Raw genomic sequence first — 8725 nt, 5'->3', positions numbered from 1 at the left:
TGGATGGTAGAGAACTTCCCAAACCAACTCCATAATCTTGTGTTGCATCAAACGTACCACATGTGGATGTGCATTGTCCCAACCGAATGCAAAGCATCATTTTCTGCGGATGGTGTTCAGGTTTTTGGGCCTGAAGTGGTTTTTGTTTAAGACTGAGCCATTGTTTTTGGCGTTTAATATTTGCACAGAGAATCCATTTTTCATCACCAGTGACAGTTCTGTCCAAAAAGTGGTTCACACGCATTATGGGCCAGAAAAGACGAAGCAACCTCACACGTTGGAAATGATGATCATTGGAGAGTTCGTGAGGCACCCAAACACCTTCATTATGGAGTTTTCCTATATTCCGTAGATGTTTACGCATTGTTTTCCTGAGAAACATACAATTTCAGGGCCATTTCATGAGTGTGTCGCCTTGAGTTAGACTCAACAAGCGTCTTCAGAGCATCAATATTAATTCCAACATGTCGGCCCCTGCCATCACAGTTTCTAAGGCTAAAGTCACCTGAACGAAATTTGCTGAACCATCGCTGACACTTATGAACATTCAATACATTTCCATAAACTTCTTTGATATTCTTTGTGCCTACAGAGGCATTGTTTTCCTTCCTGTATTCAAACAGCATTACATGCCAAATGCGTGTCTCATTGTGTGCCATCACTATAAGGGATTAGAGTGTACTAAACTTTACATGTTAAATAGGCTACACTAATGTGACATTTAGCCACTTCTTTTAACTATTATACGTGATGTAAGTTTTTTTTGGGGTGGTAAATGAAAGTGTTCCAAAACGCGACATTAATTTATTGATGACCTAATATTTGAGGGCTGATGAGAGGTATGGCCCTTACAACCTCTAAGAACCTAAATGGTAATCCTAACAATTTTTCTTGTTATTTGGTTATTCTCTTGGATGTGCTGTGTTAGTTATATAAGTGATAGTTTATATAGATTATCAGTGAATATTGTCGGGACTTTTGTCTAATGATATCAACAATTTTAAAATGTAGGTATAAAGTGTTGATTTAGTATATGTGTGGAGGTTACAATAAATATACAATATACAAACTATACAACTTTATTCACTATTTTGTTGTTATTTTACTCATGAAGGCAAGGTAGCAATAAACTTCAAAATTGTTCAAACAATTTTTTACATATTGAAAAGTTTGAGACCTCAAGATTTCTGTTCATTTATTGCTTTGCTACTACACCTTTTTAATTTTAACCAAACTGTAGAATTGATAATATAACAATTATTCTTCCAAATTTTGCAATGTAAGAAGGAATATTAAATGTACAAACTTATTTTAGTAGTATAAATAAATTTTTTAAGCCCATTATTTTTTACTCAACCCTTTAAACTATAAATTAGTTCTGTGTTTTTTTATTTTTCACCCAATACACACTGCAATGCAACATCAGTTTTGTGGGTTTTTTTTGGTTTATTAACTTTTATCCAAGTACTGTTAAAACCCATGTATTTGAGAATGATTGCACCAGTGGTCGAAATATTATAAAATATTCTTCTTTACTGTAAAAGCTGTAACTTGTAATAAAATAAAATTATTTTTTAAAAGGAATTGTTAAAGATTAACTTAATGTGAGACTGTAGAGGCTTGTATAAATTAAAATAAGTAAAAACAATTTTAAAACTTTCAAAGGTGCCTCAGTCAAAATAGTAACATAAGGTTAGATATTATAAATACTTTGTAAAATCTGTCAAATATCCATCACTTTTAGGTATTCACTATTGACCTTTTGTTCCTGATGTATGCACATACTTTAGTAAGTGAAATCCTTATAAAACATTTTCCTATAGTACTTGTGGATTTTTATCTTCCAGCAAAAGTGCATTGTTTTTTGTTTTTAGTTATGTATAGAATATTGCCCTTGATTGAGAAAATTTCAGTTTTTCACCTTGCTTTTCAGCTAAGAATAATTTTTGATGAAGAGAGTGGAGCATAAACCTTAAGGAGTTTCAGAGGTGATTTGACCCTCAATACATGCATGAAGAATGACCAGAGTGGCTGAAAATCTCATACTTTGTGTATTTGTTTGATTTATGAGCTCCAGCTAAAGCTGCCCCATAATTGGAGAAAGAAGTGTTTTACACCAGTTTTGAATAGGAGGATGTAGAAGACCAGGCTGCTGTGAAAGATGACTGTTGATAAGTATGTAAAAAAAAAGTTCTGAATATGCTCTGAATTGGAAGATTTCATTTGTTTATCAGTAATATTGTGATCACATAAGCTTAAGAAATTCATATAAATGCTTTATGATATTTTAACAGTTTTTTATGGTACAATAACACACTGCTAGTTTCCATATTTATCCACTCAACAATAAACAGTTTGTCTTCAGATGATTGCTTTGATGTATTTTTCACCTTTAACAAATTTATAATTAGTGTGAAAATTCTGTACTGGCAAGAGATTTGTTTTGTAGTTGTTGATATAATTTTTATAAGGTTGACTACTACACAGCTACCTTGACTTGAGTTCTATTTGCATATAGTTCTAGTTAAGAGAATTATTACTAGCAGGAGTCACTAGTGTTACATGCTTGTAGTCACTAATGGATAATGCTGTTTGTCTCTTTCCGGACTATGGGGGTGTGATATCCCATGAATTTTTCCTTCTCACAGTGGAAATAACTAACCAACTTGTATGGAACTCCGAACACTTACTAATATTATTGACTTTCAGCTTTAAAAAGTTCTATACTTTGATTTTGTGTAGTTTCAAAAATTTTGTTATGAAACATTTTTCTGAAAAAAGCTTTAAAATATTTCCATTTGTCTCAGGATTTCAGTTTTTTATTGTTTATCAGAAAGTTCCATTTCATATATCCACCCAATTTCATCATGATTGATCTTCATTAATCATATTTCTTTTGAAATCTTTTTTTCCACTTGCAGAAGTCACCACTTCTAGCTATAAATCATAAAAAAATATGCATAAACTGACAAAGATTTATTGGTGACCTAAGAGCTCACCCTTCAGAATATTATCAGGTCAGGCTAGGTGACAGTATTTTTGCTAATGATATTGTTGGTCAAATTCAATTTATTTCTAATAAGTTTACTTTGTTTTCCTTAGATTATAAGTTTTTTTATTTAGGCGCATTATTTGAATACAATAAACTTAACATTAATATTCAATAAATAAGGATTTGAGTCATTGGAATAATATGCTGTTGCTACCATTTTCTCTAAACCTAATAGTTTACTTAATGGCTTGACATGGAAGAAAATTTCCATAGCTTTCAAACAAATATAATTTAATACAAAAACATTTTCAGGAAGAAAAAGAATGTCTGAAGAAACCATAAAAAAAAAGTCCCAGATCTGTAGTTTCTTCCTAAGTCTAAACTTCCAACTAAATTCTGTTCTTGTTCTCTTTAAGAGCTACATATAATCACTTTCCAGTGAAACCATAAATTAATTCTTACATAAATTACTTATATTGATATAAATAGTTTATAATCTGCTATATCCAATGGTATATAAATTTTGATTCTAGTTATTTTCAAAGCTGTTTCTCAATACCTTTTATGACCTTGTATCATGTGATCTGAAAAGAAGCCTGTAATAATAAATCTATAAAGAGAAGGAAAATCACAAGGGAAACAAGACATGGATAATGACATTTTCAAATCGAGGTAGTTTTTAGCAAATATAAAACTGAACTTCAGGATGAAAAACAAATTCTGAAAAAATTGATGGTTGTTAGTTAAAAACAAATTATTTAAAAATGGAGCTGTGAAGAAATGTAAATTTGAAGATTAGTTACATTTTTCTTTACAAATCACAATAAATAAATGTTAAAAAAGACAAAATATCAATTCTAAAATGTTTTCAGTAAAAAAGTTGTTGAAATAGAGCTATAATTATTTTATTTAAATTTTGAAATTTGATATCCAGGTGTGCATTTGACAATTGAAAGATGCTTACTGGTCCGGAAATGGTTAAAATCAATTTAAATCATTACTCACTACAAAAACTTGCTGTCATTGTGTACAGTCTCTCTCTCTTTCACATACACAAATACACAGAAAGAGAGAGAAAAACATTCATACATATAAATTCTTAAATTACTTCTAAACAAAAAATGAAGACAATAGATTATTTAAGAAGTCAATATTTTATTAGAATATGCAATACTTCATTCAAATCTAATTTGTTAAAATCCCATTTGCAGTAAGTTCAATTAAATACAAAGTTATATGATTTTTATGATCTTAAGTAAACTGAACTTCCTGCTCATTATGTTGCACTAGTTATGAATAATGTGTCAAGTAACAAATTAATATGATTGGTTTGTGTATTGAAACAGAAAAAAAAAACATTTAAAGAAAGAAATTAATCTCATAGCTTTTACTTCATTACAATGTTGATCTCTTTTTTTTCCATGCATTTGCTTTAGGTCTTCATGATGGTTGTTTGGTTGAAATATTGATCACATGATCTGTTTTCTTTTTTACCACAAACTTGGTGATTTTTTATGTATTTTCTGGTTTTACCATTCTTTTGCTGCATATGTTTGTTAGTACAGCTTTCAGTAATTATTATCAGATGAAAGACCACTTGATGTGCTGATGTGGATTTTAAGCCCAAATACTCAAACTGAATAACTTTTTAGTCAGTTCAAACATTAAAACTTGTAGTGGTATTAAATTATTTATCCACAACTTTATTGAAGGTTCAGGAAATAAACCAGTTGTGTGTGTGTGGATAGCTTCATGCTGCTAGGTTTCAAGGGCTCGATGAAATCCATAAGCCCCTCATCAATGCTATGAATGCGAGGCATCAGTCTTAGTTGTATTTTAGGCATCCAAGTTAGAGAAAAGAAAAATCAAAAATCATCTTGAGAAATAAATTTTTCAATTCTCTTTTGATAACAACTCAGAAGACAAGCTGTATAAGAAATTTTGTCTTGTTTAAATTTTGTTTCTAAGAGTAAAAATTTCATTAACTTGAATGACACTTCATATATGGTTGTGTCCATCAAATAGTAAAAATGTGGTGGGAGTAATTCAATTTGTGGGTCTGTTTTGGTCCTTCAGCATTAGTTAAGGAAGCCATAAATACTCTGTTGCATTTTAGTATTCTGTATAATTCTGCACTTTATGCTTTGCTTGGATAATTTATGGAGTAATCTAAAAATATTATTCAAATTTTCAATTTTTCATGAAATCATCTAACTTAATAAATTCTGTTTAAAAGTCATTTGCAACTTACAGTGAAATGAAATATTTTTTAAACATATGCATTTAACTTGTTGAACCTTTTAAAGGCTGTTTCAAACATAATTTGTAACAAGTTTCTTATTTGCTCTACATAGTTTAATATTCAAAATGTAAAAACAATTACAATTTGAGGAGGTTAGAGTACACCAAATTTTGATGACACAAGGGTGACTTCAGATCAGCAATCACAAGAACATTACATAAGGTGTTCATATCACAATCCAGCACACCTTGTTTATTATTTTGAAAATCTTAGCTCTTAAAAAAAAACTAAGCCGTAAATTAGTTTAAAACATCATGATATTTAAGTCAAAATCATTTATTCATAATTTTTTAGCTCCACATGAAGTCTGGCACAAGGAACACTTGATAATGAAGAATAATATAGATGATATATTTTTAAAATATCACTTATAAATGAATCATTATCGAGAGCTTTGGAAAAAAAAATCTGACAATGTTTGTAAACTGAATAGAAACTTTACAGTTATTTATTTTTGCTTGTGGATCTTTTCCAGATAATTTCTGAGAAAGTGTGATGTTTGTGAGAAGAAAGGAGCCAAAAAAGTAAAGGTAACTGATTTACCTTGCTCATCCTTGTTAATGAAATTTCATATACTAGGAAAAACTTCATTGGTAAAGGCTAATGATATCAGTCTCTTGATTACTTTTGTGTAGTGGCTCATAATGAGATTTTTTAAAATGTTCCTTTACCAATACTAAGCTTGTTTTGGAGAGATATTTGTTCTATAGACCAATTTTACAAGAATTTGGTATGTTCTTTGTGGAAGTATACATACAATAAATTGATATACTTAAATCATTATTTACAGTCAGAACCTGTTTATAAAAACCACTCAAAATGGTCTTTATGGACAGGAAGTTTCATATAAAGGTTTGCCATCTCAACCACCTTCACATTATTGTGTGTTGATAATTTTTTCTTGAAAATGTTAAAACACCAAAACCTAGAAACATGGAAATAAACATCAAAATAATTGCTGTTCCTACTAAAAATGTATTGTTAATTATAAAACTAAGCCATTGAAGAAATCACTGATCTTGGTGTACTTGTTTTGTGATGCTGATGCAATTTGTAGAATGTTACTTTTCAGCTTCATTGTAAATTCAGACTACAGGTCAAATTCTTTAATCTTAGCTACATGTCCAAGAGCATCAGACAATGTTATTCACTGAACTAGTTTTGTGTCCATTTTGACACATGCATCATCATCATCACCGTTTTTCTGGTCTTTGTGTGGCACCTCCTAAGCATCTTTATTCCAATCTCTCATTTCCTCATTACAAATAGGAATAACTGTGACTGTGAGGGAGGTAAGTAATCACTGAAGTGATAGAATAAAGTGTAATTATCTATATAATTGTTGATGGCTATTCATAGGCGCCTTGTTTTTGATATAGGCAATTAATAAATATTCAATATTATAGTTGACTGTGCTTTTTTATTGACAGGAAGAATTTCTGTAGCACTCTGCAACATTTTTCAAATAATGTACTGTATGGGTTGTAATAAATGTTGTACATGAGGTAAACTTCAGGTGTGTAGTTAAAATGACTAATGTTAAACCATATATTTTATACCAAAATTCTTTACTAGTTTTAACACTTTGTGCTTCTTGGAAATTACATTCAATAAAGCTTTTTAATATTGAGTATCCAGGAGTTTATATGTACAGTGGACAACAATATTCTCAACTGAGGTTATGATTATAGGTTTTATGTGAAAATATTGTACTTGTTTTGTGACAAATTCTGATCAGAAGAATCAGATGCAATTTCCAACAAAACATTTCTAATCAATGGAATGAGTTGTACACTTGGTTTTAAATCTAATAGGCTGGAGGAAACTATATTAATTACTGTGGTGTAAGTTAGTGTTTCATAAGTAAACTTGTTTCATATACTGTATAGCATCATATCTACTAATTGTTATACAAGGTGGATGTTAAGTCTGTACAAATATTTTAGAATCCAAAGTTTAAAAAATATGTTTAAATAATTTCCACAGCTACATTTGTAGAAGCAGTGGTGTTCCTTTTAAGTTATGTCAGAAGTACTGCCAGTTTCTTTGAACTTACTCATCAATTTGTCCTAGTATAGAATTTAGCTGAGTCCCCCCTCCCCCCAAGATGAACAACATTAAAGGGTTATTGCATTGAAGCGACTCCCATTTTCTGCACCACATTTAAAGAGAATCATGGCAAGTCCTTTTGAAAGTGCTATGAGTCATAGCATTGTGATGTGATACAGTTAACAAATTTAACCTACTTTGCCCAAAATTTAAGGACATCATGTACTTTAGATAATCAGTTAAAAAAAAGTTATGTTTCATATTACATTACAATGTTAAAATAATGGCACAATAAATAATTTATTAAAAATAGGAACCAGCCCTAAAAAAAGATGTTTTGGTGTTCTTATGCCACCATCTTCAGATGTGAAAGTTGAAGTTTGATAAAGACTTGTATAACTACACAGTAATTTGCATACCTTTGGCACCATCTAAACTTAAATATTCAGAGTTTATAAGACATGTTTCCAGTACTTTCTTTCTTCTAAACCTGAACTAATCTCTTTTTTCAGCACAATCTTTGTTTTTTTTCAATTTCTATTGCTTCTCTGATATTTAATTCACACTTCAACTCTACTTGATTTATCAGTTTAACATTATTCCAGTCTATAATATGAGATGCTCTTGCCAAATGTTCTATTAAGGCTGACTCATTTATTTTAATATGTCTTTTAGACTCTAGGCTAGGATACAGCTATGAAAACTCTCTTCTCAAGAGACCAAGACTCAAGTTTTATGGTGCCAAATGTCAGGAAAAAGGAAAAATTTCAGTTGACAGGGATTGAAACAGTTACATTTTTTAATGTATTTGGAAGGTACATCTTTCTATATGTATTTCTTACTGAAATGTATGATAAATTAAAAAATGTTAAGGTAAGATGTATTATTTAATATTGTTGCGACATTGAGGTCATGTTACTAGTATCACGCCACGTCATTCTCGAACTTTCACGTCTTTTCCTTAAATCTCGTGATCTTTTTAGATATAGTGTAGTCTTGTATATATAAGACCGACCACGAAGCGACGGGGAGGTAATGAGTAATTGAACTGCAGTCAGAGAGAATATTGTTAAGCACGTGAGAAGTTCGTTGAGAATTATAGCGTTTGTTACAGAGCGACTGTTGAAATTAAGTGTATCGTAAAGCTGTATTTGGAAAGAATAAACCAGTTTTATTTAAGAAAGGACTTGTGTCGCTAAAGTTTCGTCGGAACGAATTTACGGAAAATTAACTAACGAACGGAGACGTAACAAATTGGTGTCAGAAGTGGGATGAAAAAAAAATGGAAACGAGAAGCGGCAAATCAAACTACAGCTTACCAGACTTGATGGCAGCAATACAAGAGCAGCAAAAGAAACAAGAAGAACGAGAAAAGAAACAAG

General features: G+C 30.7%; 1 long non-coding RNA gene across 5 annotated transcripts in view; it reads left to right on the top strand.

Annotated features, from left to right (window-relative positions):
• Window positions 1–8725, top strand: part of LOC111088947 — a 25000-nt gene that overhangs the window by 3329 nt on the left and 12946 nt on the right. For 4 of the 5 annotated variants that reach the window (XR_002613319.1, XR_002613316.1, XR_002613317.1 and 1 more), the window contains exons 2-4: window positions 1934–2175; window positions 5770–5824; window positions 8019–8158. This is a non-coding gene — a long non-coding RNA (uncharacterized LOC111088947). Of the gene's footprint in view, window positions 1–1933; window positions 2176–5769; window positions 5825–6410; window positions 6587–8018; window positions 8159–8725 lie in introns of all 5 variants that reach the window. The other variant, XR_002613318.1, reaches the window with a different exon arrangement.

This window comes from Limulus polyphemus, unplaced genomic scaffold, assembly GCF_000517525.1.
Source record: "Limulus polyphemus unplaced genomic scaffold, Limulus_polyphemus-2.1.2 Scaffold4836, whole genome shotgun sequence".
Taxonomy (NCBI): Eukaryota; Metazoa; Arthropoda; class Merostomata; order Xiphosura; family Limulidae; genus Limulus; species Limulus polyphemus.
Note: the sequence above shows the minus strand (reverse complement) of the source record. Positions and strands in the feature narration are given on the sequence as shown.